Source organism: Hemicordylus capensis, chromosome 3 (genome assembly GCF_027244095.1).
Source record: "Hemicordylus capensis ecotype Gifberg chromosome 3, rHemCap1.1.pri, whole genome shotgun sequence".
Taxonomy (NCBI): Eukaryota; Metazoa; Chordata; class Lepidosauria; order Squamata; family Cordylidae; genus Hemicordylus; species Hemicordylus capensis.
In genome coordinates, this window is record NC_069659.1 from 151,907,975 (window position 1) to 151,924,349 (window position 16,375).

A 16,375-nucleotide genomic window follows, 5' to 3' on the forward strand; every position below is an offset into this window, starting at 1 on the left:
CCCCATCCACCAGACTGGAACTTTACACCAAAGTGTCAGTCTTAGACTATTATGGTAGTATAGCTTGGATTATTTAAAAGGCCTACATTGTTGTTATTTTTAACTCATTCACTCACTCCTCGACACCACACAAGCGGCAAAAGCCAGTGTAGGCAGGAGACTCCTCCAGGGGCCAGGCCAACCTCCTCGCTTCCTTCCTGGCCAGCAATTGGGATGCATGAGACCATGTGTGCAGGGGAGTGAATTAGCTTTCCCAACAGCCCCGTATTATATGGGAAGTCCTGTATCTGAAGCAAAAATCTCTTGTCCGGCATGGGATGCTGTCCCCCCCCCCCCGTATTATTGGCAGAGCCTGGGGCTATCCCTCATCCCTCGATGCATTTGCATTGAGCCCTTTGAAGTCCATTTTATAATGTAACAGAAACAACAAAGTTCACAAAAGAAGCCCCAACTTGCAGGAGCAATTGCCTGGTTTTATTTAGCAATAGCACTTACATTTATATACCGCTTTATAGCCGGAGCTCTCTAAGCGGTTTACAATTATTTAGCATATTGCCCCCAACATTCTGGGTACTCATTTTACTGACCTCGGAAGGATGGAAGGCTGAGTCAACCTTGAGCCCCTGGTCAGGATCGAACTTGTAACCTTCTGGCTACAGGGCGACAGTTTTACCACTGCCACCAGGGTCTCTTTACATCTTGCAAGTTGCTAATTGTTTACTTATCAAATGTAAACAGACCTACAGACCCCTGCTAACCAACTCACCACTTCTGGCAGATAAAAAAGCCTTTCAGTGAGGAGGGGGGATGTTGTGTGTGTGTGTGTGTGTGTGTGTGTGTGTGTGTGTGTGTAAAGCTGGGGGTGTTCTCTTCGTTTTTCACCTGACACTTGCTCTATGTCTACATGGGATGGTCTGTGTGAACAAGAAGCTTTGTGAAATCATGGAGTTTGTTCTGTTGTTTTTACGAATGTATTGCTATTCAGGCTTCTAGGATAACCCCACCCCCAAAACAGACACACCCCACTTGTGTCCCATAATCAGGCAATGGAGTGTTGACAACCCCAGATGAGACAGTAAATCTCTTCTGGAAAATTTTGTATGGTTATGTGCAAAAAGACAAGAGTATCTCTTCTAAACAGCAATGGGACAAATTGTGGGAATGGACATTGGATGTAAACCCCTCCCCCCCCCGATTACCTGATGTGCCTTGAAATCCCCCACCCCCGAGTTACAGTACTACCTGCATATACTTCATAACCTTGTGGGTTTCTAAATCATTGTGTGTAAATCTTTGTAGATATATCATGTACAAACAACCACTTTGTATATAATTGTGCTTTGGCAACATACTGTATGCTTTGGTAGTTTGTTGGTTCAATTAAAAAAAAAAAAATCTTGTCCTAGAGTGCAGGGTCATCTGCCCTGCAGATATTAGCTACCAGGCTGCTACTGACCTCTCTCCATGCCCCAATCTTTCCTACCATGTGGTCTTGTTCAGAAAGATAAAACTAGCCTGGAAAGCAGACTGGAAGGTTTGACCTAATTCAAAGAGACAGTATTTTTGAAGAGGAATGTTTAGAATGCCTGAAAATGTCAAAATCTTCAATAATAAGGCAAACTAACAACATTAATTACCATACCTCTGTAAGTACTTAACATATAGCAAAATCCTCACTCCCCTAATATTATTATTGGCCACCCCTTTGTTCCCACAAATGAATTGTTCGAGAGTCGCCCCGACATCAGTACTGCTTCAGAACCAGCTAACTGACACCCATGGACAGTGGGCAGCTATGCTGAAAAAATGACATACTGCTTTGGATCAGTTAAATGGACCAGTGACAAAGCTCTGGCTCAGCAATGGTTTCAGGCATCTGGAGCCCTGAGATTATGGCTCATGTACCTTGAGAGAAGTACTTGACAGTATGCTTGTCTGAAAATCCCCATGCCATTGTTAACATGCTCTCAAATAACATGTATGACTAGAAGAGAAACCATCCTCACATTCTTTTAGCATTCTCATTCACATCAGTTGTGCTTATTGCAAACATAGCTCCTTCCTTAATCAGCATCTGATCATCTAGTTTCCCCCTACACCTCAATTCCACCTAGCAAAATTTACTCCCACCCTTATTAATATTGTTTTTTACATACCACTTCCCAACAACAAAAGTTCTCAAAGTGGTTTGCATAGGGGGAAATTAATGTTTCTCTGTCCCCAAAGGGCTCACAGTCTAGAAGGAAACATAAGGGTTGATCAGCAACAGCCATGGAGCGATGCTGCACTGGGGTTGAATAAGGCTGGTTTCTTTCCCCTTGATTAATAAGAAGAGAATCACCACTTTGAAAGATGCCTCTCGTTGTTTCATTGCTGCCTGTTCACATATGACAACCCTTCTCACCATCACCTGCCTACAGTGAAGGAAGAGAGATGCAAGTTATCCCCATTAGTGGCTCACTGCTGATAGTTGACTGCAATTTGAATTAATCAGTGCATGCTTGACTGCAGTCGTAAGCAAAGGGGAGGCACAAATGTGTCGGTTTGTACTCCTCATGTACAATTGCCTTCTCTGCAAGGGAGCTGAGATCAGAGCCAGACTTCTGCAATGCCGCAAAAGCTGGAGGCCACAGACTCGCCTTTTTGCTGGATCACAGGCAGGCAGAAGGCAAGAGCTGCTTGCTGCTTGTAAAGTAAAAGAGATTCTCAACATCTCCCCGGAACCCTGCAAGTATTTTAAAGTAACTGGCATAAATCTAGAACTAAGGTCCCAAGACTGGTGCAGATTTTTATTTTATTTTATTTTATTTTTAAGTCTTTCATTGTTTTCCCAAGACACAGCGCTTAGGATCAAGAAAAACCCATTTGCCCCAAATGGATCAGTTTCCTGAATCAGTTTCAGGGGTTTAAAACTATAATGGTCACCTTATAGTTTTAAATCATGGCAACTGTTTCTTGCAGGTCCACCCTTGAAGCTCATGGTGAGCAACATAACATTTGGAAGGGAGACGTTTCCATACAAGCAGAGAGATTAGATGCACTGAAAAGCTGCTGCCCATTTTGGCTGCCCAGCATATGCAAAGCTGCCCATGACATTTTGATGCCTGAAGGAGGGCACCGGACCAGATGCCACCTCCCCATTCCTCTTACACATGAATGCTTGCCCCTTGCTGCCCCCTTACTTGGCTTCTTGGTAGTGAGGTGAAGGGTGGCAGTAGCTGAGCAACATATATTGCTGCTGTTCCTGATGTGCCATCTCAGCTCTTTACTGCTAGATTGGATTCTGTACATTGCAGAATTTAATTTTAATAGCATGTTGGGGGTGTGTGTGTGTGTGTGCCCAAGTCATATTTCACCTAGGGAGCCAAACTCTCTAGAGCTGGCCTTGTAAGCCAGCCCAACAGTCTACTGATGAGGTGGGATATAACTATAGCAAATAAATAAATACTGGGGAATTACTGGGAGAAAGCAGGAATATGGGGCTGAAGATAGGTGCAGGGCCCAGCATGAGTTCACCATTGCATCTATGCAAACCACCCATGAGTTCCAGGAAAGGAAACTCCCTGTTATTGTTAGAGAGAGCTTGGAGGGGAGATTTCTTTACTGTATCTACCCCAGCTGCAGCAGAGGTGCACAACTAAGGAGAGCACTGCTAATTAATATTGTCTGGAGACATGGAGTTAAAGTTCTGAATCAAGTAGTTTATTTAGGAAATCCATCAGGGAGATAGATAAGCCTGCGTGCCCGGCTGCTAGCTACATACAGGAAGAGGAGAAGGGAGAAGACGGAAGTCTCTGTTTTGATTCTCAGAGAATGAAATCTGAGAATATCACACCAACAAAGGGAAATAAAAGTAGAGAAAGCATGGTCAGAGAGAGAATGGCCCTACTGGCTGTCTCTACCCCAATGGCCCTAGTGGACAATAGGGTTGCTGGTGCTAAGAGATCTGTGGTAAGGTCAAATGCACATATGACACTCTTGCCGAATTCAGACGTAACATGAAACCGGAGGTGGGCAGACCCACGGTTTCAATTTTAAAGTGCAAATCGCACCACAGACCTTTGTGAAACCATGGTGTGGCAACCTCTGGTTCCAGGAGAGGGAAGCCTCTCCTTGCTGCTCAGCCACTGAGGCCGATCCCAGCAAGCTCCACAGCCAGACTGTGGGCAAAGTGTCAGCATGTCAGCAGAGCCACAATCTTGAATTGAGTGTGCTGAAAGTGATGGTGCATTTTCAGAGCTGTCTGCCCATGGCATGGAAAGGGCATTTAGATAACTGTAAATGCCATGCCATACCAGTGCTTCTTCAGACAGCGATGGTACTGCTGCAGGATCCTGGAGGGGAGGGTTTGTCCAGCAGTGACCTAGGATGCTGTTGCGAGGGATCACCCCACCCATGCAGACCAAACTACACTCCTGCTTTGCTGGCAGCGGGCGGGCTATCCCTCTCATGAGAGGACTAGTCTACAGGAGAGGACCATGCAGCTGTAACTCCTAGGATTCCCATCGGACTGCATGCTCATAAGTTGAGCTGCAAACCCCGCCCCCCCCATTCCCTGTGAAGCCTTGCATGCAGCCAAAAGAGATTCTGATGCTCCATGTGTCAGAGCCTGGCCACGTGCATGAAAGGCGGGGGGCGGGGGAGAGACACCAAGTGAGGGGATGGCTCTTTACACCGATTCAAAATTCCTGGGTTCGATCCAGTGTTGTGCCATATGCAGGTCTGCCGGCACTGGGAGCCCCAGTTTCTGGCAGCCCCAGGAGAGCAGGGTCGCCATTTCAGGGCACAAGCAAGGGTACACATGCCCACATGGGCAGACGGGCCAGCAGGGGGCATGCTTTGGCAGCTACTTGGCAGCAGTCTCCAAGACAAGGGAGAATAGTCGCCAGGGTACCCATCCCCGTGGCTTTTCTCCATACAGCAACCTGATTTGATATAGAGCCCCAATGGCCTGACACTCTTGTGACAGAGCGGCCCATGGGAGAAGGGGTTGTTTTGTCATTGCACATTATTAGAGATTTTGCTCAGCAATTCTCTCCCCTTCTCTCTAATGGTTCTCCTCATGAGTTGTGAGGGGTGTTCCCATGGCCTGGCACTCTCTTGAGCGATGCAGTCCACCCCGGGTTGGCATTCTTGTCATCACCTATGTTGAATCAGTTGTCTGACAGGAGCAATGCTGTCCCTGGTGACTGGCCCTGCTCATGAGTAAGCCTACGGACCACAAACTCCCAAGGGGAAGAGGCTGGGCTCCACTTCCTCAACCTTTCTGTGAAAACAATAGAATTTGGCTGCTCAAGAATCCCTGGTTGGGGCTGCCTTTTAAACCCAATTCCAGACATACACACAGAGCCAAGTGTTCCCCTCCTGGAGTTTTTTCAGACAGCAGGCTTTTCCACAAGTTCGAAGTTGCCCCTAAAAACTGAAGCAAAAAGTGGATTTTTTTAAACTACAGATATAAATTGGGTTACACCCTAATGCATGATGAAAAACCTGAATAGTTAGTGAAGTGCTCCCTGATAGCTCACAGGGACTTCGGGGTAAATTTGGCCAATATGTGAACACCATTCCAGAGGAGATACGAACTAAAAGCTGGGTGCAAAAAACTTCCTGGCACTGTGATGGGATGCCCTGCTTATGTTGCCACCTGGAGAGTTTGAGCTTGTGAATAAACATCACTGTTGCTTCATTCTCAGGGAGCAAAACACTTACTTCCCATCCTGTCATCCCATCCCTTTCTCTCTTGCTTGCCAGGTTGCGGGGCGGGGGGGGGAGAACCAGAGTGGGTAGAGGGTAGAGCAGCCATGCCGTTCAACAGGCTGACAAACTTGCGATGGGATGTGGCAGCACCCTGTTGCCTGGCAGCCAGAATCAGATGTAATGCTTCAAGCTGCCAGACCAAAGGTTCAAATTGGAGTTTGACAAGGCAAACTGCAGGTCACTTTTGGCTCAAAACCATGGTTTCACAAATTCAGAAATAATCGAGTCCAACCTCTTTTTAACTCCAATTTCCTGTTACATCTGAATTCGGCCTATACCATGGTTAAAAGAGATCATAAAAGAGAGAGAAGGACTTCACTTGGGAGGGAGCTTGTGCACAGCATGCTCCCAATCTTCTTACCAAAGTTAGGCAATCAAAAATCTGTTCCCTAATATCCACTCACACTTCATAAATCCAGGGGAGTGATTCCCACTTTCCTGGAGGTTTCATTATCACTGTTATTCATTTGGCATATTTTCACAGCAGCATGGAAAATGTTGACCCCTAATGGGTGGTCAACTCCTCTTACAAAATATAAGTAGAACAAGAAATTATTATTGTACTGGGACCTTTGTTGTTGTGGGAAGTACTTGCAAATGTCCAAGGTCTCAGAACGGGTACACTATCCGTCCAAATTTTGGAACCATTGCCTTAGGATATTACTTGTTGGGCAAGTCTACTTCAATGTTACATTGTCTACAACTTTATTTATTTATTTGATTGATTGATTGATTGATTTCTATACCACCGTTCCAAAAATGGCTCAGGGTGGTTTACACAGAGAAATAAACAAATAAGATGAAACACTGTCCCCAAAGGGCTCACAATCTAAGAAGAAACATAAGACAGACACCAGCAACAGTCACTGGAGGTACTGTGCTGGGGGTGGATAGGGCCAGTTACTCTCCTCCTGCTAAATAAAGAGAATCACCACATTAAAAGGTGCCTCTTTGCCAAGTTAGCAGGGGTTTAGACAGTTTAATAAGTGAACTGTTTTTCCGCTGATATAATATGCTACATATCTGTAATTTGTCATTGCAAATTCTTATATCCCATTCCCCATTTATGCTGATTAATTTTGAAATTCAGCAGACACAAGTAAAGTTCAAAGTTTTGAGACCTATTACCAAAGTACCACAGGAAGCATGCCAGCAGCCAAACAGTGTTAGCTGGAATCCAAATGGGCATTTACACTGCAATAGTTAATACACATTGAGCAGGCAGCAGCAACTCATACAGATACTGAGAAAATAGTATTACTGGAGGTTACACTAACTGCTAATGCATATTTCTTCAGAGCTGTCTAAGAATTCAATTGGAAGTGTATTTAACATTGCAAAGTGTTTCTCACAATTTAAGAAGAAAATGTTCATTTTCAATAGGAAAGCACATTTTCATATCCCCTACTGAGTCTCTGTGTATACCCCATGCTTTCAGTTTGGCTTTTATGCAAAGCTTCTTTTGATCTGCAGCTGCTGACACATTCCAAGAAATGATGATCTGGCTTTTTATATCTTACATTCTCTGCTTCTGCATGGAGCATTCCCTGGTGTTAAAGTGAACGGAGAAGCCTCTGGCTGCAGTGAAATCTGTATGAACTCTGTGTGTGCACTGGAAATCCGTGGTGCATCGGATTGTGGCCATTACATGGAAACCTTATCGAGTATAATAAAGCATCCACTTCTGCAGTGTGTACTGTATCCAGTCTGATTATAATGATTTGTTATGAAACAGCTATGCTTTAGATTCTTCCAAAACAACTGATAGCAAAGGGTAAGATAAAAGGATAGACACAGAAAGCTATTGCATCCTGCACTTGCAGTGTGATGGAATTATTTACTGTTTTTCAAGATAAAACCTAGGATGGTTACAGATTACTATACCACCACATATCTACACTTGATGTGTAGTAAAATTCTCCTTACCACTGAGGAAGATAATATCCTGGGGTACTTTAGTCATCTGTAGAGACTCATTCAATGAGTTCACCAACTGGTTACATGCATATTATGGTTACTTAACTCTTGGGTAAACGCTTTTCTGTATCCACCCACCCACAGACAATAAGTGTGTGTGCGCGCGCATGTGTGTATAACATTTATATCCCACGTTTTCCTCCGAGAAGCAGAGCAGTGTACATAGTTATTTTTATCCTCACAACAACCCTGTGAGGTACGTTAGGCTGAGAGATACATGACTCTCATGTGACTGGGTGGCCCAGAGTCACCCAGTAAGTTTCATAGTTGAATGGTGAGTCAAACTCAGGTGTTCCCGGTCCTAGTTCAGCCCTCTAACCACTACACTATGCTGGCTCTCCATCAGCCAATCCAACCAAAACATTAAAATACATTGCATTTGTCCATTGGACCATCTGAAAAAGATGCATTGAGAACAAGTTTTGTTCACTAAATAGAGCTTAGGATGGAGGCATTCTATTTTACATTAGGTATGCTCGATTCCTGACCTTTTGATCAAAAATATGCATCTACTCTATCTGCATAGCCTTTTTTTCACCTACTCTTTTGAGAACCTGGTATGAGGGAACAGGATGACCCTAACAAATATTGTTTGATAAAGTTCTAGTGTTTGTTTGTTTGTTTGTTTGTTTAATTCTCCTGTGAGTTTCCCCCCTATAGATTAGTTTGTTTAACTCAGTATTTTAATTGCTGATTTTTATTGAATCCTTATTCACAATGCTACAGCAAGCTGAATGTGTTATTCATGATGCAAAACTTAATTGGATACTAATTAAATGGTTCATTAAATAAATCTTATTCTGATTGTTCTGGGAAATGCCAGGCATACACTTTGTCTTTGGAAATGTGACTTATTTGGGTTGGAGGGGGAGCGTGCTCCAATCTAGTCTAGATTGGTGCAATTAGGCATAAAGATGGCTGGATTACTGAGCGTCATCCCTGTAAGGCAAAATGATATGACTTGGATTTCCATTTGGAAGATCATTGCATCTAGATCAGCTAAATTATGACCTACCATGAAATAATATTTCGAGAATGCGAAGTTAATTTTAGGAAAGAGTCCAAGTGTTTCAACCATAATTATATCCATGTGCTACAATAGCTGGAGTCTGATAACAATCACATCATTGGGCAACGGTTCCAAAAAGAAATGAGCTGGGAACAGCAGCAGCAGCAACAACAAAATGTACATTGCGAGTATATAACTATGGCTCTATCCACTAACAAGAGGCTTTTTAATTATACATGGGCTTCCACAAACAAGTTAGTTCAGAGAGCGTTCAATTCACCAAGGCCTCTTTCCCTGCACTCGAGGCTCCCGGTTCTAAGCAGTTTTGCCGCTATCGAAACAGCTGTGTAATTTCTGATTTGGTCATGGATAGTTTTAATGGCTGCATAAAATGAAGAAAAGAAGGGAGGGATTATTACCCAGCCAGCTTCAAACAGTACAACCAGCCAAGTTCGGTGTCTGTAGTGTGCCGGCTAGAGAGGCCACTCAGATTAGCACCTGACAGTGACTGCTGCGGGTCTGGGCAGTGACTGCACACACCTCGACTCAGTGACAGAAAGACAATTAGTTGACAGTATGGAAGGTTAGAGCAGGAATTGTTAGATGGGAGGAAAGTGTGTGGGGTAAGAGAAATACACAGGATATAATGTAAAGAGACAAGAGAAGGAATGGCCAACTTTTCTATTCATGGGGGCTACTCTACACATGTGTCTGGGGCACAGAGCTTTGTTCTGCTGCAGAAGATGACCCCCCTCACAACTGTTCCATATTAAGTTGGTATGGCCTGGACAGAAAAGTTTCTTAGTTATAGAGCGTATGTAATCAGGCATAGCCAGGTCACTATATACAACATCCAAGAAAGACATAAATCGCAGTGTAAAATCCCTATATTTCTTACAAGCTGAACACATCCCCCCCCCTTATGAATGAAACTCAGAGCAAACCTCTAATTATGCCTCAATTAAAATGGGCCTGAATTACTTGCTTCTAAACTGAATCCAGCATACAAGTCACTAATTCACCATTCCTAGATTGTAAATAAGATGAATACAGCACGACTAAACGCTACAGTCCTCGAAACAACAAGGAAGGAAACAACAACACAACAAATATTTGTTGTATGAAGCCGCCTTATATTTAGCATTGGTCACAACTTTGGTCTGTTTAGCTTACTATTATCTAGAGTGACTGACAGCCATCTTCAAGGTTCCAGCCACAGAGGTCTTTCTCCGTGTCTACCAGGAAATGTTGGGGACTAAACCTGGAACCTTCTGCAGTGCAAAGCACGTGCTCTGTGTCCATTCAGATGCAGCCCACTCCTCCAATTGGTTTCATAGTTGGAACTATGTAACTTTGGAGAAGCTGAACGACAAGAGTTTCATAGGACCCCTGACCTCCCATGTTTCAGACTCAATGTGACCATTGCTCAGGAGCACCTATGGTTCAAGTTCTATACACTTGGCTGATTATAGCAATAAACAATTAACATTATTAGGTATGGCTGTCAAATATACAAATCCCTTTTCTGAACAACAAAGGGTGAGAGTTTTAACTGCACTCATCATTCCCCACCCCCTATATTTTCGCCCTTGTATCTATTTGTAGATTGTAAGCTGCTTGGGGCATAGACCTGTTCTTTCACTCTCTCAGAAGCTTAATGCACCTGGATGATGCTTTTATTTGGTTATTTAAAATAATAAAACAGCCCTGCTATTGAGGTATAAAACAACAACAAACATCCTTAAATACTCTAAAAGATTTTCAGGGTGGGGTTGCACAGTTTTGAACCCGGCTGAATCTGACTCAGCACAGGAAATACCTGAAGAGTCCTATCAGGGATCATAGAGCAGAGACAGGTTGAACAGCTAGGGAGATCCTTACTCACTATCTCTACCCCCAGTACCCCTAGTGGTCATTACAATAGTTGGTGCAAAAGGTCGATGCACTGGAACTCCAACACAGAATGTGTGAAGATTGGCTTTTGTAACCATTTTTTACTCTTTGAAAGGTTTTGGCAGGTTTTGTTTTTTTTAAACTATGCCAAAAGCCGTTTTAGGGCACTCCAAACCCTACAAAATACTGCAGCAGAGCAAGCACAGATTGGGGGGTATGGAGTCCTCAGAAGGAATGTCGAGACATCAACCAGGAAATTGCAGGGGAGCGGTAGTGGTAGCAATATAAACAAACAGAATTTGCAAAGGGAGCCTATAGTGGTTCTTTTTAATATCTTGCCTTGGCCCCACTTCCTCTGCATAACCCTACTGAGCGAGCTAGGAAGCACTTTCGACAGGCAGGCAAGGCCATCGCCATGGTCTCCTGTGTGCATTGTTTCAGTAGCGCTCAACTAGAGCTGCTTTTAAATGTTTATATTTTATTCAGAAAGCTTAATTGGGAGGTTTTTACAGCTCCTGATTAAACTGTGTATAACAAAAGGAAAAGTTAAAAACTACTGGCAAATTGCTGCTGGCAAATGATATGCAAACATTCAGGCCAAAGCGGTGGGGGGGGGGGGGGAGTTTAAAAAAGAAGGTATGGGAAAATAAAGTTTTACTATTCACTGTATTTCAATTACATATGGTCTCTCTCTCTCTCTCTGTACTTATTTAAATATCTACAATGATGTTTATCTACCATTCTATAGAATGGTATTAAAGGGAACTTGTGTGTGTGTGTGAGAGAGAGAGGGAGGGAGGGAGAGGGGGAATAAGGACAGCTAAAACTGTATAAAACAAAAGGCATTACTTCAAATGAATTTTCTGTTTGGGATCTGTCCGGACAGGCACTGCTTTAGTCCCCCTCACTAAGCCCAGCAGAGCTTGTCAGGGTTTTACAGCCTCAGAGAGAGACGAGGAGTGGGTTCGGCTTCACCCTCTTCCTCCTCAGTCTCTCTGGCTGTTGAGAGTTGGGCCAATGCCCTTGAGTTGGGCCAATGCCCTTCTTAATTTTGATTAACCCCTCATCCCATACAGAAGCTGCCCAAGTCTTCTCCCTCCTTCCCTTCTGGCCCCACCCCTCAGGAGGCACACTGAAGATGTCATCTCTGTGCACCTCTCTCACAGCCCTTTCTGGCAGTCACTCTGCCTCCGCCAGCTCCCTGCTTGGAGCTCCTGCCTGTTCCTGCCTGTCTGGGGCCTCAGGGACTCAGCCCTTGCTTGTCAGCGGGCCAGATATCCCCTGCCTTCGACCGCCGCCCACCCCCACCTCCTTGGAGCATGCTGTGGCCCCATCCTCAGAGGTAAGGATGGCCGGCGTGGCTGGACAGGATTCTCGCCTCAGTACTTCCCAATTCTCAGTTTCCCCATAGAAATCTAGTACAAGGGGCACAGATGAGTTAGTGAGTCTTCTAATCTTTCTACTGTAGCCCACCCTGCGCTTTCCCTCATAGCAGCACCAGAAAGAAACCACTTCACTTGAGGATAGTGCCTTAGAAAGCAATACGGCTGTCCTGTTTTTCAAAGATTTCCCCTTCTCACTGATCCTCACACTTAGCCTAGTTTTCCTGGCTGGGGGGTTTCCCCATCACAATCATCACTCCCCCACAATATACCCCCCCCCAGCCTTTTATACTCCATTTTCGCAGCAATACTACCAGAGGTCAGAAACAGCCCACAAACCACCAAGACAAACTGGGAAGGAAACCTCCTCCCCTGCACCATATTGCTATGGTTGCAGATGCCGCAGGAGAAGAGGATTTGTGACAATAACTTCCTTTTCCATCAGAAACCACCCTTAGTTAAAAGAGTGATAATAGGATAGCAGATAATCCAAACACACGCTTGCACAAGTCTTGCTACCACAATATGGACTTCTACCATGTTGCCCAAGTTAGTACTGCTAACTCCCAGTACCACTAGGGGCACTGGGAGTAGAGATGGTGAGTAAGGGTCTCCCTAGCTGCGCTACCTGTCTCTACTCTATAACCCCTGAGAGGACTCTTCAGATATTGTCTGTGCTGAGTCAGATTCATCACGGTTCAGAACTGTGCAACCCCACCCTGAAAATCTTTTAAGGATGTTTGTTATTGTTTTATACCTCAGTAGCAGGGCTATTTTATTATTTTAAATAACCAAATAAAAGCATCATCCAGATACATGCAAGGGTGCTCTAGGGAGGAAAGGGGGGAAGTGCCCCCTGTAGTGAGTAGTCATGAGTGAACTAGGCCTAGACTCCATGGAAACTGCACGGGGCCTAGAAATCAGCATGAGGCCTGAGGCTGATCACAGGGCCCAGACTGAAAGCCCATTAAATTAAAAAGAGTTTTTCCTTCTCTTTTTAGGAGGGTGGTTCAAAGGTTTAGTTTAATTTTGGAGCTAGGAATGGTTTTTTTTTTGTTTGTTTTTTTTTTGTTTTTTTTTGTGGTCTGTTGGAAACTGAAGAGAGAGCAGCCAGAAAAGGCTGAAGTCACAAGTCAGCCCACTTGCACCTCAAATGTATATGAGTCCACCATCTTGAGTTGGACCTTCATCACAAACTACATCACTGAGGCATCCCTATGTGTCCCTACAGCTGTAGCAAACTAGGTTCAAATTAGTTAGGCAGTTCACAAGTTAGCTCACTTGAGCCTCAAATGTTTACATGTCCGCCATCTTGAATTGGGTGGATGACATCATCACAAACGACGCCATTCAGGTGTCCCTACAGCTGTGCCTGATTTGGTTCATATTGGTTCAGGCACTGCAAAGTTGATAGTAGAGGACACGCACAGACACACATATGGAATGCTGGATAATCTCATAAGCCTACTGAAAAGTAAGCGAAAAAAGATTCTTTTTCTCTATAAGAGTAGTTTGGAATGCTCTGTGGGAAAGGGAAGAGAAGTTTCTTAGCATCACATCTACGAGCCTTGGAGCCTAGGGGTCACCAATGGTATCTGTCCCGTACCAGATACCAATGGTGTCTGTCCCATCGTCCCACTAGAATGATAGGACTCATCATTCCCATCATGATGACTGGGACTCCTGTTCTACCCAGCCCAGGATATGTATTTGTACGCGAAGGGAGGGGAGTAAGGACCCTAACCTAAAGTAGAGTAGGTGGTGGCAGCAGACATTACCAGCCTTGAAGACCAGTTCCTTTAGTGCGATTCAGTCCTTCAGTCACCCTGTAACCAGGGAGGCATCTCTCCAGTGGGTCTAGGGTGGCACCATGTTACAGCCCCCAAGACAAGTAGTTTGCCCCCTAATCTGCCCCCATTTTTGTTTCAGAACTCTAATTGTGGGACACAACTTGCCCACCCAAAAATGCGCTTTCCCTTCTTCTATGCACACCTCAATTTATTCACTGAGAAATTTTGAATTCTACTGCCACTATATGAGAATTTTGTCCAGTATAAATAGAATTCTACTGCCACATATATGAGAATTTTGAATTCTCATATATGTTAGGGCTATGTGAAAGCTTGACCAGTTCAGTTTGGAAGTGATTTGACCATCAAAGATTCAGTTCAGACTCAAAGCAAAGAGTTGGCAGACCCTGGTCAATTCACTTCTGAAGTGAATTATAGAGGAAAAGATAGGAGGGCTCTAGTGAAATCCACAACCCTGCCACACTCATTCACATGCCCCCATACCCTTCTAAAATCAGCAGCCAATAGGATTATCACAAGGTGTGGAGGAATGAGGCCTAGACTGCTTGGTTTTTTGTAAATAAGCCCTTGTATTGTAAATGAAACGTATTAATATTGTATTAATATTGCTAAAACTCTTCTTTATTGTAAATAAGATAGTGAAGCTCTTCTCATGATCAGTGAGAAGAGCTTTGGAACTAACAGCAGGGAGAGTTGGCTTGGCCTGCTCTCTCCACAGACAAGCAGCCACTCATCCTGGAAGTTCCATCCACTTCCACCCTGGAAGTTCCAGGATGCCCCATGTGAGCGCGCGAGGCATCCTGGAGAGACCCCAGAGCCCCGGAGGCTGCTTGAAGCTTCCGGGTCGGGGGTCTACTCATGTGTCGCTGCATGCCGCAGCAACACACGAGCAAAAAGAAGAGGTTAATGGAGCGCTCGCTCCGTTAACCTCATCTTAGGGGAGGGGCAGTTAGGCGGGCTAGCTGCCTTGGGAGCATGGCCTCACCTGCGAGCCCTGTGGTTCCCACGATCCCTGGAAAGTGGGCTAAGCTCCCTTAGCCCGCTTTCCAGTGATTGTGATAATAGTTTCTGTGTGTTTAATAATATGCTTGCAAATCCCTATACATGAAAAAACTGGACTCAGGTCCTTCAGCTTTTCAACATTTGCTTCTTCAAGTCTAATTCAATATCAAGGTAACTAAAACTTTAGCATGCAGAGAAACAAAATAGAAATCTACAAGTGATAACTTACATTTTTCAGATACAAGCTTTAAAACACATAATACCAGACTTACATTTAATGGTCGAAAGTGATCCATGTCTTAAAGAAACCATAGGAGGGACACCATTATTATAATACAGACAAACACCAAACCCGAAACGCCTGCTTACAAACCACAAAACCTTCTTATCTAATTTACAAGGCACAAGACAATGTATCGAACCTAGATGCCAGCTTTAATCCATGAAACAACATGGTTTGAGGACCCAATGGCACCACCTATCAAATGCATGGCACCTATATCTGATCATCCACTATTGTGTATACCATGCACCAAATGTCTCTTAGTCATTTATACTGGACAAACAGGACTGTTCTTACAACCATGACTCTAGTCATGGATGGGGAAGGCTGCAGGTGTGGGTCATTACTGCTCTGCTCTCCCTGCCCTGGCCTCCTTTCTCTACCACATCTTGTTCACAGCTGCCTTAACCCTGGCCCATTATTTGCTCCCAGGCTAATCATGACTGTACTCACCAAGGGTTAAGGTGGTCATTTGCGTGACATGGAAGAGTCAGGTTGTGGCTGTTCTCCACTTAATGTATAGTACAGTCATCCCATGCCAACCGTGAGGGTTCCGTTTCTGGAAACCTTCGTGGTTGGAAAGCAATTGGTTTCAATGGCAAACAGGGGGTTAGGGGAATCATAGTCTCAAAGCAACCAAAAACAAGGTAATAAATTGAAATAATCCCCCCGAAAAAATGACCCCCTGGCCCCAGAAATGTCCCCGTGACCCCTGGAAATGACTACCCCAACCCCAACCCCCAAATTTCCCCCTCCCCCAGAAATGACCCCCTGACCCCCAAAATTACCCACCCACCCCTTTTAAAAAAACCACCAAACCACAAATACTCAGTTTGTAGTTGATGAGGGTGCTCATAATTTCCCAGTTGAGGATACTCAAATCTGCGATTAGGAAAACCGTGATAGGCGAGGGACTATATTACTGTTCCTTTAAGAATTTTAGAATGCATTGAACTAACCTTTCTGGTGGGCTTCAACTAGATTCTACTTTGCATCTGATGAAGAGGGCTGTCACCAATTATATATTATTGAAATATTTTGAAGTTAAGTCTACACAATGTTACAAGTTCCTTATTGGTTTTTTGTGTGAACGGAAGAGGGGTTTATATGGGAAAGCATTTGAACAGTCAGCTCTACCACCTGCAGTCTGAATGGTGCCATCCAGGAAAATGGTACTAAGCAATTATCCTGACCATGCATTTCAGCTGAGCAAGAAGATTTCAGCTGACTGCTTTACCACACACTGAACTAAGCCTAGTTC

The 16,375-nt window shown here is 44.3% G+C and overlaps 1 long non-coding RNA gene across 2 annotated transcripts in view; it reads left to right on the plus strand.

Moving 5' to 3' along the window:
• The first annotated feature begins 11,782 nt into the window (after positions 1-11,782).
• LOC128349333 (uncharacterized) overlaps positions 11,783-16,375 on the plus strand; it is a 30,876-nt gene continuing 26,283 nt past the window's right edge. For both annotated transcript variants that reach the window (XR_008318748.1, XR_008318749.1), the window contains exon 1: positions 11,783-11,978. This is a non-coding gene — a long non-coding RNA (uncharacterized LOC128349333). The remainder of the gene's footprint in view (positions 11,979-16,375) is intronic.